This window comes from Pseudophryne corroboree, chromosome 11 (assembly GCF_028390025.1).
Source record: "Pseudophryne corroboree isolate aPseCor3 chromosome 11, aPseCor3.hap2, whole genome shotgun sequence".
Classification (NCBI taxonomy): domain Eukaryota; kingdom Metazoa; phylum Chordata; class Amphibia; order Anura; family Myobatrachidae; genus Pseudophryne; species Pseudophryne corroboree.
The window spans coordinates 345,017,906-345,039,205 of record NC_086454.1 but is presented as its reverse complement, the minus strand read 5'-3'; the positions used below and the strand labels follow the sequence as shown (position 1 = coordinate 345,039,205).

Sequence of the window (21,300 nt, the reverse complement as noted above, 5' to 3'; positions counted from 1 at the left end):
ATACACTACACCAGTGTATCCCCTTCCCCCTGTACACACTACACCAGTGTATCCCCTTCCCCCTGTACACACTACACCAGTGTATCCCCTTCCCCCTGTATACACTACACCAGTGTAACCCCTTCCCTGTATACACTACATTAGTGTACCCCCTTTCCCCTGCATACACTACACCAGTGTACCCCCTTCCCTGTAAACACTACACCAGTGTATCCCCCTTCCCCTGTATACAATACACCAGTGTACCCCCTTCCCTGTATACACTACACCAGTGTACCCCCTACCCTCTGTATACACTACACCAGTGTACCCCCTTTCCCTGTATACACTACACCAGCATACCCCCTCCCCCCTGTATACACTACATTAGTGTACCCCCTTTCCCCTGCATACACTACACCAGTGTACCCACTTTTCCTGTACACACTAAACCAGTGTACCCCCTCCCCCCTGTATACACAGCAGTGTACCCACTTTCCCTGTATACACTACACCAGTGTAGCCCCTTTCCCCTGTATACACTACACCAGTGTAGCCCCTTTCCCGTGTACACTACACCAGTGTAACCCCTTTCCCCTGTATACACTACACCAGTGTACCCCCTTCCCTGTATACACTACACCAGTGTACCCCCTTCCCTGTATACACTACTCCAGTGTACCCCCTTCCCCCTCTACACACCAGTGTATCCCCCTTCCCCCTCTACACTACACCAGTGTATCCCCCTTCCCCCTGTATACACTACACCAGTGTACGCCCTACCCTCTGTATACACACCAGTGTACCCCCTTTCCCTGTATACACTACATTAGTGTACCCCCTTTTCCCTGCATACACTACACCAGTGTACCCACTTTCTCTGTACACACCATTGTACCCCCCTTCCCCCTGTATACACAGCAGTGTACCCACTTTCCCTGTATACACTACACCAGTGTACCCCCCTTCCCCCTGTATACACTACACCAGTGTACCCCTTCCCCTGTATACACTACACCAGTGTACCCGTTCCCCTGTTTACACTACACCAGTGTACCTCCTTCCCCCTGTATACACTACACCTGTGTATCCCCTTCCCCCTGTATACACTACACCAGTGTACCCCTTTCCCCCTGTATACACTACACCAGTGTACCCCCTTTCCCTGTATACACTACACCAGTGTATTACCTCCCCATCTACTCTACACCAGTGTAACCCCTTCCCCTGTCTACACTACACCAGTGTACCCCCTTTCCCTGTATACACTACATTAGTGTACCCCCTTTCCCCTGCATACATTACACCAGTGTACCCACTTTCTCTGTACACACTACACCAGTGTACCCCCCTTCCCCCTGTATACACAGCAGTGAACCCACTTTCCTGTATACACTACACCAGTGTACCACCTTCCCCCTGTATACACTACACCAGTGTATCCTCTTCCCCTGTATACACTACACCAGTGTATCCTCTTCCCCCTGTATACACTACACCAGTGTATCCTCTTCCCCCTGTATACACTACACCAGTGTACCCCCTTCCCCTGTAAACACTACACCAGTGTATTACCTCCCCATCTACACTACACCAGTGTACCCCCTTTCCCCTGTATACCCTACACCAGTGTAGGTAGCCCCTTTCCCCTGTATACACTACACCAGTGTAGCCCCTTTACCCTGTGTACACTACACCAGTGTAGCCCCTTTCCCCTCTGTACACTACACCAGTGTACCCCCTTCCCTGTATACACTACTCCAGTGTACCCCCTTCCCCTCTAAACTACACCAGTGTACCTACTTCCCCCTGTATACACTACACCAGTGTACCCCCTTTCCCCTGTACACACTACACCAGTGTATCCCCTTCCCCCCGTATACACTACACCAGTGTACCCAATTTCACTGTATACACTACACCAGTGTACCCCCTTTCCCCTGTATGCACTACACCAGTGTACCCACTTTCCCTGTATACACTACACCAGTGTATCCCCTTCCCCCTGTACACACTACACCAGTGTATCCCCTTCCCCCTGTATACACTACACCAGTGTACCCCCTTCCCTGTATACACTACACCAGTGTACCCCCCTTCCCCCTGTATACACTACACCAATGTACCTCCTTCCCCTGTATACACTACACCAGTGTATCCCCTTCCCCCTGTACACACTACACCAGTGTATCCCCTTCCCCCGTATACACTACACCAGTGTACCCCCTTCCCTGTATACACTACACCAGTGTACCCCCTTCCCTGTATACACTACATTAGTGTACCCCCTTTCCCCTGCATACACTACACCAGTGTACCCCCTTCCCTGTAAACACTACACCAGTGTACCCTCCTTCCCTCTGTATACACTACACCAGTGTATCCCCCTTCCCCTGTATACAATACACCAGTGTATCCCCTTCCCTGTATACACACCAGTGTACCCCCTACCCTCTGTATACACTACACCAGTGTACCCCCTTTCCCTGTATACACTACATTAGTGTACCCCCTTTCCCCTGCATACACTACACCAGTGTACCCCCTTTCCCTGTATACACTACACCAGTGTACCCCCTTTCCCCCTGTATACACAGCAGTGTACCTACTTTCCCTGTATACACTACACCAGTGTACCTCCCTTCCCCCTGTATACACTACACCAATGTACCCCCTTCCCCCTGTATACACTACACCAGTGTACCTCCTTCCCCTGTATACACTACACCAGTGTACCCCCTTCCCCTGTATACACTACACCAGTGTACCCCCTTCCCCTGTATACACTACACCAGTGTACCCCCTTCCCCCTGTATACACTACACCAGTGTACCCCCTTCCCCCTGTATACACTACACCAGTGTACCCCCTACCCTCTGTATACACTACACCTGTGTACCCCTTCCCTGTATACACTACACCAGTGTACCCCCCTTCCTCCTGTATACACTACACCAGTGTACCCCTTTCCCCTTATACACGACACCAGTGTACCCCCTTCTCCTTATACACTACACCAGTGTACCCCCTTCCCCTTATACACTACACCAGTGTACCCCCTTCCCCTTATACACTACACCAGTGTACCCCTTTCCCCTGTATACACTACACCAGTGTACCCACTTCCCCCTGTATACACTACACCAGTGTACCCCCTTTCTCCTGTATACACTACCCCAGTGTACCCACTTTCCCTGTATACACTACACCAGTGTATCCCCTTCCCCCTGTACACACTACACCAGTGTATCCCCTTCCCCCTGTATACACTACACCAGTGTACCCCCCTTCCCTGTATACACTACATTAGTGTACCCCCTTTCCCCTGCATACACTACACCAGTGTACCCCCTTCCCTGTAAACACTACACCAGTGTACCCCCTTCCCTGTATACACTACATTAGTGTACCCCCTTTCCCCTGCATACATTACACCAGTGTACCCTCCTTCCCTCTGTATACACTACACCAGTGTACCCCCTTCCCTGTATACACTACACCAGTGTACCCCCTACCCTCTGTATACACTACACCAGTGTACACCCTTTCCCTGTATACACTACATTAGTGTACCCCCTTTCCCCTGCATACACTACACCAGTGTACCCCCTTTCCCTGTATACACACCAGTGTACCCCCCTTCCCCCTGTATACACAGCAGTGTACCCCCTTTCCCTGTATACACTACACCAGTGTACCCCCCTTCCCCCTGTATACACAGCAGTGTACCCACTTTCCCTGTATACACTACACCAGTGTACCTCCCTTCCTCCTGTATACACTACACCAATGTACCCCCTTCCCCCTGAATACACTACACCAGTGTACCCCCTTCCCCCTGTATACACTACACCAGTGTACCCCCTACCCTCTGTATACACTGCACCTGTGTACCCCTTCCCTGTATACACTACACCAGTGTACCCCCCTTCCTCCTGTATACACTACACCAGTGTACCCCATTCTCCTTATACACGACACCAGTGTACCCCCTTCCCCTTATACACTAAGCCAGTGTAGCCCCTTCCCCTTATACACTACACCTGTGTACCCCTTCCCCTTATACACTACACCAGTGTACCCCTTTCCCCTGTATACACTGCACCAGTGTACCCACTTCCCCCTGTATACACTACACCAGTGTACCCCCTTTCTCCTGTATACACTACACCAGTGTACCCACTTTCCCTGTATACACTACACCAGTGTATCCCCTTTCCCCTGTACACACTACACCAGTGTATCCCCTTCCCCCTGTATACACTACACCAGTGTACCCCCTTCCCTGTATACACTACATTAGTGTACCCCCTTTCCCCTGCATACACTACACCAGTGTACCCCCTTCCCTGTAAACACTACACCAGTGTACCCCCTTCCCTGTATATACTACATTAGTGTACCCCCTTTCCCCTGCATACACTACACCAGTGTACCCTCCTTCCCTCTGTATACACTACACCAGTGTATCCCCCTTCCCCTGTATACACTACACCAGTGTATCCCCCTTCCCCTGTATACACTACACCAGTGTACCCCCTTCCCTGTATACACTACACCAGTGTACCCCCTACCCTCTGTATACACTACATCAGTGTACACCCTTTCCCTGTATACACTACATTAGTGTACCCCCTTTCCCCTGCATACACTACACCAGTGTACCCCCTTTCCCTGTATACACTACACTAGTGTACCCCCCTTCCCCCTGTATACACAGCAGTGTACCCACTTTCCCTGTATACACTACACCAGTGTACCTCCCTTCCCCCTGTATACACTACACCAATGTACCCCCTTCCCCCTGTATACACTACACCAGTGTACCTCCTTCCCCTGTATAGACTACACCAATGTACCCCCTTCCCCCTGTATACACTACACCAGTGTATCCCCTTTCCCCTGTATACACTACACCAGTGTACCCCCTACCCTCTGTATACACTGCACCTGTGTACCCCTTCCCTGTATACACTACACCAGTGTACCCCCCTTCCTCCTGTATACACTACACCAGTGTACCCCATTCCCCTTATACACGACACCAGTGTACCCCCTTCCCCTTATACACTACACCTATGTATCCTCCTCCCGTATACTCTACACCTATGTATCGTCCTTCTGTATACTCTACACTTATGTATCCTCCTCCCGTATAATCTACACCTATGTATCCTCCTCCCGTATAATCTACACCTATGTATCCTCCTGTATACTCTACACCTATGTATCCTCCAGTATACTCTACACCTATGTATCCCCCTCCTGTATACTCTACACCTATGTATCCTCCTCCTGTATACTCTACACCTATGTATCCTCCTCCTGTATACTCTACACCTATGTATCCTCCTGTATACTCTACACCTATGTATCCCCCTCCTGTATACTCTACACCTATGTATCCTCCTCCCGTATACTCTACACCTATGTATCGTCCTTCTGTACACTCTACACCTATGTATACTCCTCCCATATACTCTACACCTACGTATCCTCCTCCCGTATACTCTACACCTATGTATCCTCCTCCCGTATACTCTACACCTATGTATCGTCCTTCTGTATACTCTACACCTATGTATCCTCCTCCCGTATAATCTACACCTATGTATCCTCCTCCCGTATAATCTACACCTATGTATCGTCCTTCTGTATACTCTACACCTATGTATCCTCCTCCCGTATACTCTACACCTATGTATCCTCCTGTATACTCTACACCTATGTATTCCCCTCCTGTATACTCTACACCTATGTATCCTCCTCCCGTATACTCTACACCTATGTATCGTCCTTCTGTATACTCTACACCTATGTATCGTCCTCCCGTATAATCTACACCTATGTATCCTCCTCCCGTATAATCTACACCTATGTATCCTCCTGTATACTCTACACCTATGTATCCCCCTCCTGTATACTCTACACCTACGTATCCTCCTCCCGTATACTCTACACCTATGTATCCTCCTCCCGTATACTCTACACCTATGTATCCTCCTGTATACTCTACACCTACGTATCCCCCTCCTGTATACTCTACACCTACGTATCCTCCTCCCGTATACTCTACACCTATGTATCCTCCTCCCGTATACTCTACACCTATGTATCGTCCTTCTGTATACTCTACACCTATGTATCCTCCTCCCGTATAATCTACACCTATGTATCCTCCTCCCGTATAATCTACACCTATGTATCCTCCTGTATACTCTACACCTATGTATTCCCCTCCTGTATACTCTACACCTATGTATCCTCCTCCCGTATACTCTACACCTATGTATCCTCCTCCCGTATACTCTACACCTATGTATCCCCCTCCCGTATACTCTACACCTATGTATCCCCCTCCCGTATACTCTACACCTATGTATCCCCCTCCCGTATACTCTACACCTATGTATCCTCCTCCCGTATACTCTACACCTATGTATCCTCCTCCCGTATACTCTACACCTATGTGTCTTCCTCCCGTATACTCTACACCTATGTATCCTCCTCCCGTATACTCTACACCTATGTATCCTCCTCCCGTATACTCTACACCTATGTATCCTCCTCCCGTATACTCTACACCTATGTGTCCTCCTCCCGTATACTCTACACCTATGTATCCCCCTCCCGTATACTCTACACCTATGTATCCCCCTCCCGTATACTCTACAGCTATGTGTCCTCCTCCTGTATAATCTACACCTATGTGTCCCCCTCCCGTATACTCTACACCTATGTATCCTCCTCCCGTATACACTACACCTATGTGTCCTCCTCCCGTATACTCTACACCTATGTAACCCCCTCCCGTATACTCTACACCTATGTATCCCCCTCCCGTATACTCTACACCTATGTATCCCCCTCCCGTATACTCTACACCTATGTATCCCCCTCCCGTATACTCTACACCTATGTATCCTCCTCCCGTATACTCTACACCTATGTATCCTCCTCCTGTATAATCTACACCTATGTATCCATCTCCCGTATAATCTACACCTATGTATCCTCCTCCCGTATAATCTACACCTATGTATCCTCCTCCCGTATACTCTACACCTATGTATCCCCCTCCCGTATACTCTACACCTATGTATCCCCCTCCCGTATACTCTACACCTATGTATCCTCTTCTCGTATAATCTACACCTATGTATCCTCCTCCCGTATAATCTACACCTATGTATCCTCCTCCCGTATAATCTACACCTATGTATCCTCCTCCCGTATACTCTACACCTATGTATCCTCCTCTCGTATACTCTACACCCATGTATCCTCCTCCCGTATACTCTACACCTATGTGTCCTCCTCCCGTATAATCTACACCTATGTATCCTCCTCCCATATACTGTACACCTATGTGTCCTCCTCCCGTATAATCTACACCTATGTATCCTCCTCCCATATACTGTACACCTATGTATCCTCCTCCCGTATACTCTACACCTATGTATCCTCCTCCTGTATAATCTACACCTATGTATCCCCCTCCTTTATAATCTACACCTATGTATCTTCCTCCTTTATAATCTACATCTATGTATCCTCCTCCCATATACTCTACACCTATGTATCCTCATTTATAATCTACACCTATATATCATCCTCCTTTATAATCTGCACCTATATATCCTCCTCCTTTATAATCTACACCTATGTATCCTCCTCCCGTATACTCTGCACCTATGTATCCTCCTCCTTTATAATCTACACCTATGTATCTTCCTCCTTTATAATCTACATCTATGTATCCGCCTCCCGTATACTCTACACCTATGTATCCTTCTCCTGTATAATCTACACTACACCAGTGTAACCCCTTCCCTGTATACACTACACCAGTGTACCCCCTTCCCCTGTATACACTACACCAGTGTACCCCCTTCCCCCTGTATACACTACACCAGTGTACCCCCTTCCCCCTGTATACACTACACCAGTGTACCCCCTTCCCATGTATACAATACACCAGTGTATCCCCCTTCCCCCTGTATACACTACACCAGTGTATCCCCCTTCCCCCTGTATACACTACACCAGTGTATCCCCCTTCCCCCTGTATACACTACACCAGTGTATCCCCCTTCCCCCTGTATACACTACACCAGTGTATCCCCCTTCCCCCTGTATACACTACACCAGTGTATCCCCCTTCCCCCTGTATACACTACACCAGTGTATCCCCCTTCCCCCTGTATACACTACACCCGTGTACCCTCTTCCCCTGTATACACTACACCAGTGTACCCCCTTCCCTGTATACACTACACCAGTGTACCCCCCTTCCCCCTGTATACACTACACCAATGTACCTCCTTCCCCTGTATACACTACACCAGTGTATCCCCTTCCCCCTGTACACACTACACCAGTGTATCCCCTTCCCCCTGTACATACTACACCAGTGTATCCCCTTCCCTGTATACACTACATTAGTGTACCCCCTTTCGCCTGCATAAACTACACCAGTGTACCCCCTTCCCTGTAAACACTACACCAGTGTATCCCCCTTCCCCTGTATACAATACACCAGTGTACCCCCTTCCCTGTATACACTACACCAGTGTACCCCCTACCCTCTGTATACACTACACCAGTGTACCCCCCTTTCCCTGTATACACTACACCAGCATACCCCTTCCCCCCTGTATACACTACATTAGTGTACCCCCTTTCCCCTGCATACACTACACCAGTGTACCCACTTTTCCTGTACACACTAAACCAGTGTACCCCCTCCCCCCTGTATACACAGCAGTGTACCCACTTTCCCTGTATACACTACACCAGCGTAGCCCCTTTCCCCTGTATACACTACACCAGTGTAGCCCCTTTCCCGTGTACACTACACCAGTGTAACCCCTTTCCCCTGTATACACTACACCAGTGTACCCCCTTCCCTGTATACACTACACCAGTGTACCCCCTTCCCTGTATACACTACTCCAGTGTACCCCCTTCCCCCTCTACACTACACCAGTGTATCCCCCTTCCCCCTCTACACTACACCAGTGTATCCCCCTTCCCCCTGTATACACTACACCAGTGTATCCCCCTTCCCCCTGTATACACCACCAGTGTACACCCTACCCTCTGTATACACACCAGTGTACCCCCTTTCCCTGTATACACTACATTAGTGTACCCCCTTTTCCCTGCATACACTACACCAGTGTACCCACTTTCTCTGTACACACACCATTGTACCCCCCTTCCCCTGTATACACAGCAGTGTACCCACTTTCCCTGTATACACTACACCAGTGTACCCCCCTTCCCCCTGTATACACTACACCAGTGTACCACTTCCCCTGTATACACTACACCAGTGTACCCCTTCCCCTGTATACACTACACCAGTGTACCTCCTTCCCCCTGTATACACTACACCTGTGTATCCCCTTCCCCCTGTATACACTACACCAGTGTACCCCTTTCCCCCTGTATACACTACACCAGTGTACCCCCTTTCCCTGTATACACTACACCAGTGTATTACCTCCCCATCTACTCTACACCAGTGTAACCCCTTCCCCTGTCTACACTACACTAGTGTACCCCCTTTCCCTGTATACACATTAGTGTACCCCCTTTCCCCTGCATACATTACACCAGTGTACCCACTTTCTCTGTACACACTACACCAGTGTACCCCCCTTCCCCCTGTATACACAGCAGTGTACCCACTTTCCTGTATACACTACACCAGTGTACCACCTTCCCCCTGTATACACTACACCAGTGTATCCTCTTCCCCTGTATACACTACACCAGTGTATCCTCTTCCCCCTGTATACACTACACCAGTGTATCCTCTTCCCCCTGTATACACTACACCAGTGTACCCCCTTCCCCTGTAAACACTACACCAGTGTATTACCTCCCCATCTACACTACACCAGTGTACCCCCTTTCCCCTGTATACCCTACACCAGTGTAGGTAGCCCCTTTCCCCTGTATACACTACACCAGTGTAGCCCCTTTACCCTGTGTACACTACACCAGTGTAGCCCCTTTCCCCTCTGTACACTACACCAGTGTACCCCCTTCCCTGTATACACTACTCCAGTGTACCCCCTTCCCCTCTACACTACACCAGTGTACCTCCTTCCCCCTGTATACACTACACCAGTGTACCCCCTTTCCCCTGTACACACTACACCAGTGTATCCCCTTCCCCCTGTATACACTACACCAGTGTACCCAATTTCACTGTATACACTACACCAGTGTATCCCCTTCCCCCTGTACACACTACACCAGTGTATCCCCTTCCCCCTGTATACACTACACCAGTGTACCCCCCTTCCCCCTGTATACACTACACCAATGTACCTCCTTCCCCTGTATACACTACACCAGTGTATCCCCTTCCCCCTGTACACACTACACCAGTGTATCCCCTTCCCCCGTATACACTACACCAGTGTACCCCCTTCCCTGTATACACTACACCAGTGTACCCCCTTCCCTGTATACACTACATTAGTGTACCCCCTTTCCCCTGCATACACTACACCAGTGTACCCCCTTCCCTGTATACACTACATTAGTGTACCCCCTTTCCCCTGCATACACTACACCAGTGTACCCCCTTTCCCCTGCATACACTACACCAGTGTACCCCCTTCCCTGTAAACACTACACCAGTGTACCCTCCTTCCCTCTGTATACACTACACCAGTGTATCCCCCTTCCCCTGTATACAATACACCAGTGTATCCCCTTCCCTGTATACACACCAGTGTACCCCCAACCCTCTGTATACACTACACCAGTGTACCCCCTTTCCCTGTATACACTACATTAGTGTACCCCCTTTCCCCTGCATACACTACACCAGTGTACCCCCTTTCCCTGTATACACTACACCAGTGTACCCCCCTTCCCCCTGTATACACAGCAGTGTACCCACTTTCCCTGTATACACTACACCAGTGTACCTCCCTTCCCCCTGTATACACTACACCAATGTACCCCCTTCCCCCTGTATACACTACACCAGTGTATCCCCCTTCCCCTGTATACAATACACCAGTGTATCCCCTTCCCTGTATACACACCAGTGTACCCCCTACCCTCTGTATACACTACACCAGTGTACCCCCTTTCCCTGTATACACTACATTAGTGTACCCCCTTTCCCCTGCATACACTACACCAGTGTACCCCCTTTCCCTGTATACACTACATTAGTGTACCCCCTTTCCCCTGCATACACTACACCAGTGTACCCCCTTCCCCCTGTATACACTACACCAGTGTACCTCCTTCCCCTGTATACACTACACCAGTGTACCCCCTTCCCCTGTATACACTACACCAGTGTACCCCCTTCCCCTGTATACACTACACCAGTGTACCCCCTTCCCCTGTATACACTACACCAGCGTACCCCCTTCCCCTTGTATACACTACACCAGTGTACCCCCTTCCCCCTGTATACACTACACCAGTGTACCCCCTACCCTCTGTATACACTACACCTGTGTACCCCTTCCCTGTATACACTACACCAGTGTACCCCCCTTCCTCCTGTATACACTACACCAGTGTACCCCTTTCCCCTTATACACGACACCAGTGTACCCCCTTCCCCTTATACACTACACCAGTGTACCCCCTTCCCCTTATACACTACACCAGTGTACCCCTTTCCCCTGTATACACTACACCAGTGTACCCCCTTTTTCCTGTATACACTACACCAGTGTACCCACTTTCCCTGTATACACTACACCAGTGTATCCCCTTCCCCCTGTACACACTACACCAGTGTATCCCCTTCCCCCTGTATACACTACACCAGTGTACCCCCTTCCCTGTATACACTACATTAGTGTACCCCCTTTCCCCTGCATACACTACACCAGTGTACCCCCTTCCCTGTAAACACTACACCAGTGTACCCCCTTCCCTGTATACACTACATTAGTGTACCCCCTTTCCCCTGCATACATTACACCAGTGTACCCTCCTTCCCTCTGTATACACTACACCAGTGTATGCCCCTTCCCCTGTATACAATACACCAGTGTACCCCCTTCCCTGTATACACTACACCAGTGTACCCCCTACCCTCTGTATACACTACACCAGTGTACACCCTTTCCCTGTATACACTACATTAGTGTACTCCCTTTCCCCTGCATACACTACACCAGTGTACCCCCTTTCCCTGTATACACTACACCAGTGTACCCCCCTTCCCCCTGTATACACAGCAGTGTACCCACTTTCCCTGTATACACTACACCAGTGTACCTCCCTTCCCCCTGTATACACTACACCAATGTACCCCCCTTCCCCCTGTATACACTACACCAGTGTACCTCCTTCCCCTGTATACACTACACCAGTGTACCCCCTTCCCCCTGTATACACTACACCAGTGTACCCCCTACCCTCTGTATACACTGCACCTGTGTACCCCTTCCCTGTATACACTACACCAGTGTACCCCCCTTCCTCCTGTATACACTACACCAGTGTACCCCATTCTCCTTAAACACGACACCAGTGTACCCCCTTCCCCTTATACACTACACCAGTGTAGCCCCTTCCCCTTATACACTACACCTGTGTACCCCCTTCCCCTTATACACTACACCAGTGTACCCCTTTCCCCTGTATACACTACACCAGTGTACCCACTTCCCCCTGTATACACTACACCAGTGTACCCCCTTTCTCCTGTATACACTACACCAGTGTACCCACTTTCCCTGTATACACTACACCAGTGTACCCCCTTCCCTGTATACACTACATTAGTGTACCCCCTTTCCCCTGCATACACTACACCAGTGTACCCCCTTCCCTGTAAACACTACACCAGTGTACCCCCTTCCCTGTATATACTACATTAGTGTACCCCCTTTCCCCTGCATACACTACACCAGTGTACCCTCCTTCCCTCTGTATACACTACACCAGTGTATCCCCCTTCCCCTGTATACACTACACCAGTGTATCCCCCTTCCCCTGTATACACTACACCAGTGTACCCCTACCCTCTGTATATACTACACCTGTGTACCCCTTCCCTGTATACACTACACCAGTGTACCCCCTTCCTCCTGTATACACTACACCAGTGTACCCCTTTCCCCTTATACGCGACACCAGTGTACCCCCTTCTCCTTATACACTAAACCAGTGTACCCCCTTCCCCTTATACACTACACCAGTGTACCCCTTTCCCCTGTATACACTACACCAGTGTACCCACTTCCCCCTGTATACACTACACCAGTGTACCCCCTTTCTCCTGTATACACTACACCAGTGTACCCACTTTCCCTGTATACACTACACCAGTGTATCCCCTTCCCCCTGTACACACTACACCAGTGTATCCCCTTCCCCCTGTATACACTACACCAGTGTACCCCCTTCCCTGTATACACTACATTAGTGTACCCCCTTTCCCCTGCATACACTACACCAGTGTGCCCCCTTCCCTGTAAACACTACACCAGTGTACCCCCTTCCCTGTATACACTAAATTAGTGTACCCCCTTTCCCCTGCATACATTACACCAGTGTACCCTCCTTCCCTCTGTATACACTACACCAGTGTATCCCCCTTCCCCTGTATACAATACACCAGTGTACCCCCTTCCCTGTATACACTACACCAGTGTACCCCCTACCCTCTGTATACACTACACCAGTGTACACCCTTTCCCTGTATACACTACATTAGTGTACCCCCTTTCTCCTGCATACACTACACCAGTGTACCCCCTTTCCCTGTATACACCACACCAGTGTACCCCCCTTCCCCCTGTATACACAGCAGTGTACCCACTTTCCCTGTATACACTACACCAGTGTACCTCCCTTCCCCCTGTATACACAACACCAATGTACCCCCTTCCCCCTGTATACACTACACCAGTGTACCTCCTTCCCCTGTATACACTACACCAGTGTACCCCCTTCCCCCTGTATACACTACACCAGTGTACCCCCTACCCTCTGTATACACTGCACCTGTGTACCCCTTCCCTGTATACACTACACCAGTGTACCCCCCTTCCTCCTGTATACACTACACCAGTGTACCCCATTCTCCTTATACACTACACCAGTGTACCCCCTTCCCCTTATACACTACACCAGTGTACCCCCTTCCCCCTATACACTACACCAGTGTACCCCCTTCCCCTTATACACTACACCAGTGTACCCCTTACCCCTGTATACACTACACCAATGTACCCACATCCCCCTGTATACACTACACCAGTGTACCCCCTTTCTCCTGTATACACTACACCAGTGTACCCACTTTCCCTGTATACACTACACCAGTGTATCCCCTTCCCCCTGTACACACTACACCAGTGTATCCCCTTCCCCCTGTATACACTACACCAGTGTACCCCTTCCCTGTATACACTACATTAGTGTACCCCCTTTCCCCTGCATACACTACACCAGTGTACCCCTTCCCTGTAAACACTATACCAGTGTACCCCCTTCCCTGTATATACTACATTAGTGTACCCCCTTTCCCCTGCATACACTACACCAGTGTACCCTCCTTCCCTCTGTATACACTACACCAGTGTATCCCACTTCCCCTGTATACACTACACCAGTGTATCCCCCTTCCCCTGTATACAATACACCAGTGTACCCCCTTCCCTGTATACACTACACCAGTGTACCCCCTACCCTCTGTATACACTACACCAGTGTACCCCCTTCCCTGTATACACTACATTAGTGTACCCCCTTTCCCCTGCATACACTACACCAGTGTACCCCCTTTCCCTGTATACACTACACCAGTGTACCCCCCTTCCCCCTGTATACATAGCAGTGTACCCACTTTCCCTGTACACACTACACCAGTGTACCTCCCTTCCCCCTGTATACACTACACCAATGTACCCCCTTCCCCCTGTATACACTACACCAGTGTACCTCCTTCCCCTGTATACACTACACCAGTGTACCCCCTTCCCCCTGTATACACTACACCTGTGTATCCCCTTTCCCCTGTATACACTACACCAGTGTACCCCCTACCCTCTGTATACACTGCACCTGTGTACCCCTTCCCTGTATACACTACACCAGTGTACCCCCCTTCCTCCTGTATACACTACACCAGTGTACCCCATTCCCCTTATACACGACACCAGTGTACCCCCTTCCCCTTATACACTACACCAGTGTACCCCCTTCCCCTTATACACTACACCAGTGTACCCCCTTCCCCTTATACACTACACCAGTGTACCCCCTTCCCCTTATACACTACACCAGTGTACCCCCTTCCCCTTATACACGACACCAGTGTACCCCTTTCCCCTGTATACACTACACCAGTGTACGCCCTTCCCTGTATACACTACACCAGTGTACCCACTTCCCCCTGTATACACTACACCAGTGTACCCCCTTTCCCCTGTATACACTACACCAGTGTATCCCCTTCCCCCTGTACACACTACACCAGTGTATCCCCTTCCCCCTGTATACACTACACCAGTGCACCCCCTTCCCTGTATACACTACACTAGTGTACCCCCCTTTCCCCTGCATACACTACACCAGTGTACCCCCCTTCCCCCTGTATACACTACACCAATGTACCGCCTTCCCCTGTATACACACCAGTGTATCCCCTTCCCCCTGTACACACTACACCAATGTACCCCCTTTCCTGTATACACTACATTAGTGTACCCCCTTTCCCCTGCATACACTACACCAGTGTACCCCCTTCCCTGTAAACACTACACCAGTGTACCCTCCTTCCCTCTGTATACACTACTCCAGTGTATCCCCCTTCCCCTGTATACAATACACCAGTGTACCCCCTTCCCTGTATGCACTACACCAGTGTACCCCCCTTCCCCTGTATACAATACACCAGTGTACCCTCTTCCCCCTGTATACACTACACCAGTGTACCCCCTTTCCCTGTATACACTACATTAGTGTACCCCCTTTCCCCTGCATACACTACACCAGTGTACCCACTTTCCCTGTACACACTACACCAGTGTACCCCCCTTCCCCCTGTATACACAGCAGTGTACCCACTTTCCCTGTATACACTACACCAGTGTACCTCCCTTCCCCCTGTATACACTACACCAATGTACCCCCTTCCCCCTGTATACACTACACCAGTGTATCCCCTTCCCCCTGTATACACTACACCAGTGTATCCCCTTCCCCCTGTATACACTACACCAGTGTACCCCCTACCCTCTGTATACACTACACCTGTGTACCCCTTCCCTGTATACAATACACCAGTGTACCCCCTTCCCTGTATGCACTACACCAGTGTACCCCCCTTCCCCTGTATACAATACACCAGTGTACCCTCTTCCCCCTGTATACACTACACCAGTGTACCCCCTTTCCCTGTATACACTACATTAGTGTACCCCCTTTCCCCTGCATACACTACACCAGTGTACCCACTTTCCCTGTACACACTACACCAGTGTACCCCCCTTCCCCCTGTATACACAGCAGTGTACCCACTTTCCCTGTATACACTACACCAGTGTACCTCCCTTCCCCCTGTATACACTACACCAATGTACCCCCTTCCCCCTGTATACAATACACCAGTGTACCTCCTTCCCCTGTATACACTACACCAGTGTACCCCCTTCCCCCTGTATACACTACACCAGTGTATCCCCTTCCCCCTGTATACACTACACCAGTGTACCCCCTACCCTATGTATACACTACACCTGTGTACCCCTTCCCTGTATACAATACACCAGTGTACCCCCTTCCCTGTATGCACTACACCAGTGTACCCCCCTTCCCCTGTATACAATACACCAGTGTACCCTCTTCCCCCTGTATACACTACACCAGTGTACCCCCTTTCCCTGTATACACTACATTAGTGTACCCCCTTTCCCCTGCATACACTACACCAGTGTACCCACTTTCCCTGTACACACTACACCAGTGTACCCCCCTTCCCCCTGTATACACAGCAGTGTACCCACTTTCCCTGTATACACTACACCAGTGTACCTCCCTTCCCCCTGTATACACTACACCAATGTACCCCCTTCCCCCTGTATACACTACACCAGTGTACCTCCTTCCCCTGTATACACTACACCAGTGTACCCCCTTCCCCCTGTATACACTACACCAGTGTATCCCCTTCCCCCTGTATACACTACACCAGTGTACCCCCTACCCTCTGTATACACTACACCTGTGTACCCCTTCCCTGTATACACTACACCAGTGTACCCCCCTTTCCCCTGTATACACTACACCAGTGTACCCCTTTCCCCTTATACACTACACCAGTGTACCCCTTTCCCCTGTATACACTACACCAGTGTACGCCCTTCCCTGTATACACTACACCAGTGTACCCACTTCCCCCTGTATACACTACACCTGTGTATCCCCCTACCCCTGTATACACTACACCAGTGTAACCCTTTCCCCCTGTATACACTACACTAGTAACCCCTTCCCTGTATACACTACACCAGTGTAACCCCCTTCCCCCAATATACACTACACCAGTGTATGCCCCTTCCCCCTGTATAAACCACACATGTGTACCCCTTTCCCCTGTATACACTACACCAGTGTACGCCCTTCCCTGTATACACTACACCAGTGTACCCACTTCCCCCTGTATACACTACACCTGTGTATCCCCCTACCCCTGTATACACTACACCAGTGTAACCCTTTCCCCCTGTATACACTACACTAGTAACCCCTTCCCTGTATACACTACACCAGTGTAACCCCCTTCCCCCAATATACACTACACCAGTGTATGCCCCTTCCCCCTGTATAAACTACACATGTGTACCCCTTTCCCCTGTATACACTACACCAGTGTATCCCCCTACCCCTGTATACACTACACCAGTGTAACCCTATCCCCCTGTATACACTACACTAGTAAACCCTTCCCTGTATACACTACACCAGTGTAACCCCCTTCCCCCTGTATACACTACACCAGTGTAACCCCCTTCCCCCTGTATACACTACACCAGTGTAACCCCCTTCCCCCTGTATACACTACACCAGTGTAACCCCCTTCCCCATGTATACACTACACAAGTGTACCCCCTTCCCTGCATACACTACACCAGTGTACCCCCTTCCCTGTATACACTACACCAGTGTACCCCCCTTCCCCTGTATACACTACACCAGTGTACCCCCTTCCCCCTGTATACACTACACCAGTGCAACCCCTTCCCTGTATACACTACACCAGTGTACCCCCCTTCCCCCTGTATACACAGCAGTGTACCCACTTTCCCTGTATACACTACACCAGTGTACCTCCCTTCCCCCTGTATACACTACACCAATGTACCCCCTTCCCCCTGTATACAATACACCAGTGTACCTCCTTCCCCTGTATACACTACACCAGTGTACCCCCTTCCCCCTGTATACACTACACCAGTGTATCCCCTTCCCCCTGTATACACTACACCAGTGTACCCCCTACCCTATGTATACACTACACCTGTGTACCCCTTCCCTGTATACAATACACCAGTGTACCCCCTTCCCTGTATGCACTACACCAGTGTACCCCCCTTCCCCTGTATACAATACACCAGTGTACCCTCTTCCCCCTGTATACACTACACCAGTGTACCCCCTTTCCCTGTATACACTACATTAGTGTACCCCCTTTCCCCTGCATACACTACACCAGTGTACCCACTTTCCCTGTACACACTACACCAGTGTACCCCCCTTCCCCCTGTATACACAGCAGTGTACCCACTTTCCCTGTATACACTACACCAAGGTACCTCCCTTCCCCCTGTATACACTACACCAATGTACCCCCTTCCCCCTGTATACACTACACCAGTGTACCTCCTTCCCCTGTATACACTACACCAGTGTACCCCCTTCCCCCTGTATACACTACACCAGTGTATCCCCTTCCCCCTGTATACACTACACCAGTGTACCCCCTACCCTCTGTATACACTACACCTGTGTACCCCTTCCCTGTATACACTACACCAGTGTACCCCCCTTTCCCCTGTATACACTACACCAGTGTACCCCTTTCCCCTTATACACTACACCAGTGTACCCCTTTCCCCTGTATACACTACACCAGTGTACGCCCTTCCCTGTATACACTACACCAGTGTACCCACTTCCCCCTGTATACACTACACCTGTGTATCCCCCTACCCCTGTATACACTACACCAGTGTAACCCTTTCCCCCTGTATACACTACACTAGTAACCCCTTCCCTGTATACACTACACCAGTGTAACCCCCTTCCCCCAATATACACTACACCAGTGTATGCCCCTTCCCCCTGTATAAACCACACATGTGTACCCCTTTCCCCTGTATACACTACACCAGTGTACGCCCTTCCCTGTATACACTACACCAGTGTACCCACTTCCCCCTGTATACACTACACCTGTGTATCCCCCTACCCCTGTATACACTACACCAGTGTAACCCTTTCCCCCTGTATACACTACACTAGTAACCCCTTCCCTGTATACACTACACCAGTGTAACCCCCTTCCCCCAATATACACTACACCAGTGTATGCCCCTTCCCCCTGTATAAACTACACATGTGTACCCCTTTCCCCTGTATACACTACACCAGTGTATCCCCCTACCCCTGTATACACTACACCAGTGTAACCCTATCCCCCTGTATACACTACACTAGTAAACCCTTCCCTGTATACACTACACCAGTGTAACCCCCTTCCCCCTGTATACACTACACCAGTGTAACCCCCTTCCCCCTGTATACACTACACCAGTGTAACCCCCTTCCCCATGTATACACTACACAAGTGTACCCCCTTCCCTGCATACACTACACCAGTGTACCCCCTTCCCTGTATACACTACACCAGTGTACCCCCCTTCCCCTGTATACACTACACCAGTGTACCCCCTTCCCCCTGTATACACTACACCAGTGCAACCCCTTCCCTGTATACACTACACCAGTGTACCCCCCTTCCCCCTGTATACACAGCAGTGTACCCACTTTCCCTGTATACACTACACCAGTGTACCTCCCTTCCCCCTGTATACACTACACCAATGTACCCCCTTCCCCCTGTATACAATACACCAGTGTACCTCCTTCCCCTGTATACACTACACCAGTGTACCCCCTTCCCCCTGTATACACTACACCAGTGTATCCCCTTCCCCCTGTATACACTACACCAGTGTACCCCCTACCCTATGTATACACTACACCTGTGTACCCCTTCCCTGTATACAATACACCAGTGTACCCCCTTCCCTGTATGCACTACACCAGTGTACCCCCCTTCCCCTGTATACAATACACCAGTGTACCCTCTTCCCCCTGTATACACTACACCAGTGTACCCCCTTTCCCTGTATACACTACATTAGTGTACCCCCTTTCCCCTGCATACACTACACCAGTGTACCCACTTTCCCTGTACACACTACACCAGTGTACCCCCCTTCCCCCTGTATACACAGCAGTGTACCCACTTTCCCTGTATACACTACACCAAGGTACCTCCCTTCCCCCTGTATACACTACACCAATGTACCCCCTTCCCCCTGTATACACTACACCAGTGTACCTCCTTCCCCTGTATACACTACACCAGTGTACCCCCTTCCCCCTGTATACACTACACCAGTGTATCCCCTTCCCCCTGTATACACTACACCAGTGTACCCCCTACCCTCTGTATACACTACACCTGTGTACCCCTTCCCTGTATACACTACACCAGTGTACCCCCCTTTCCCCTGTATACACTACACCAGTGTACCCCTTTCCCCTTATACACTACACCAGTGTACCCCTTTCCCCTGTATACACTACACCAGTGTACGCCCTTCCCTGTATACACTACACCAGTGTACCCACTTCCCCCTGTATACACTACACCTGTGTATCCCCCTACCCCTGTATACACTACACCAGTGTAACCCTTTCCCCCTGTATACACTACACTAGTAACCCCTTCCCTGTATACACTACACCAGTGTAACCCCCTTCCCCCAATATACACTACACCAGTGTATGCCCTTTCCCCCTGTATAAACTACACATGTGTACCCCTTTCCCCTGTATACACTACACCAGTGTATCCCCCTACCCCTGTATACACTACACCAGTGTAACCCTATCCCCCTGTATACACTACACTAGTAAACCCTTCCCTGTATACACTACACCAGTGTAACCCCCTTCCCCCTGTATACACTACACCAGTGTAACCCCCTTCCCCCTGTATACACTACACCAGTGTAACCCCCT

General features: G+C 50.1%; 1 protein-coding gene across 2 annotated transcripts in view; it reads right to left on the bottom strand.

Annotated features, from left to right (window-relative positions):
• Nucleotides 1-21,300, bottom strand: part of TMEM231 (transmembrane protein 231) — an 82,251-nt gene that overhangs the window by 60,387 nt on the left and 564 nt on the right. The window lies entirely within an intron of this gene.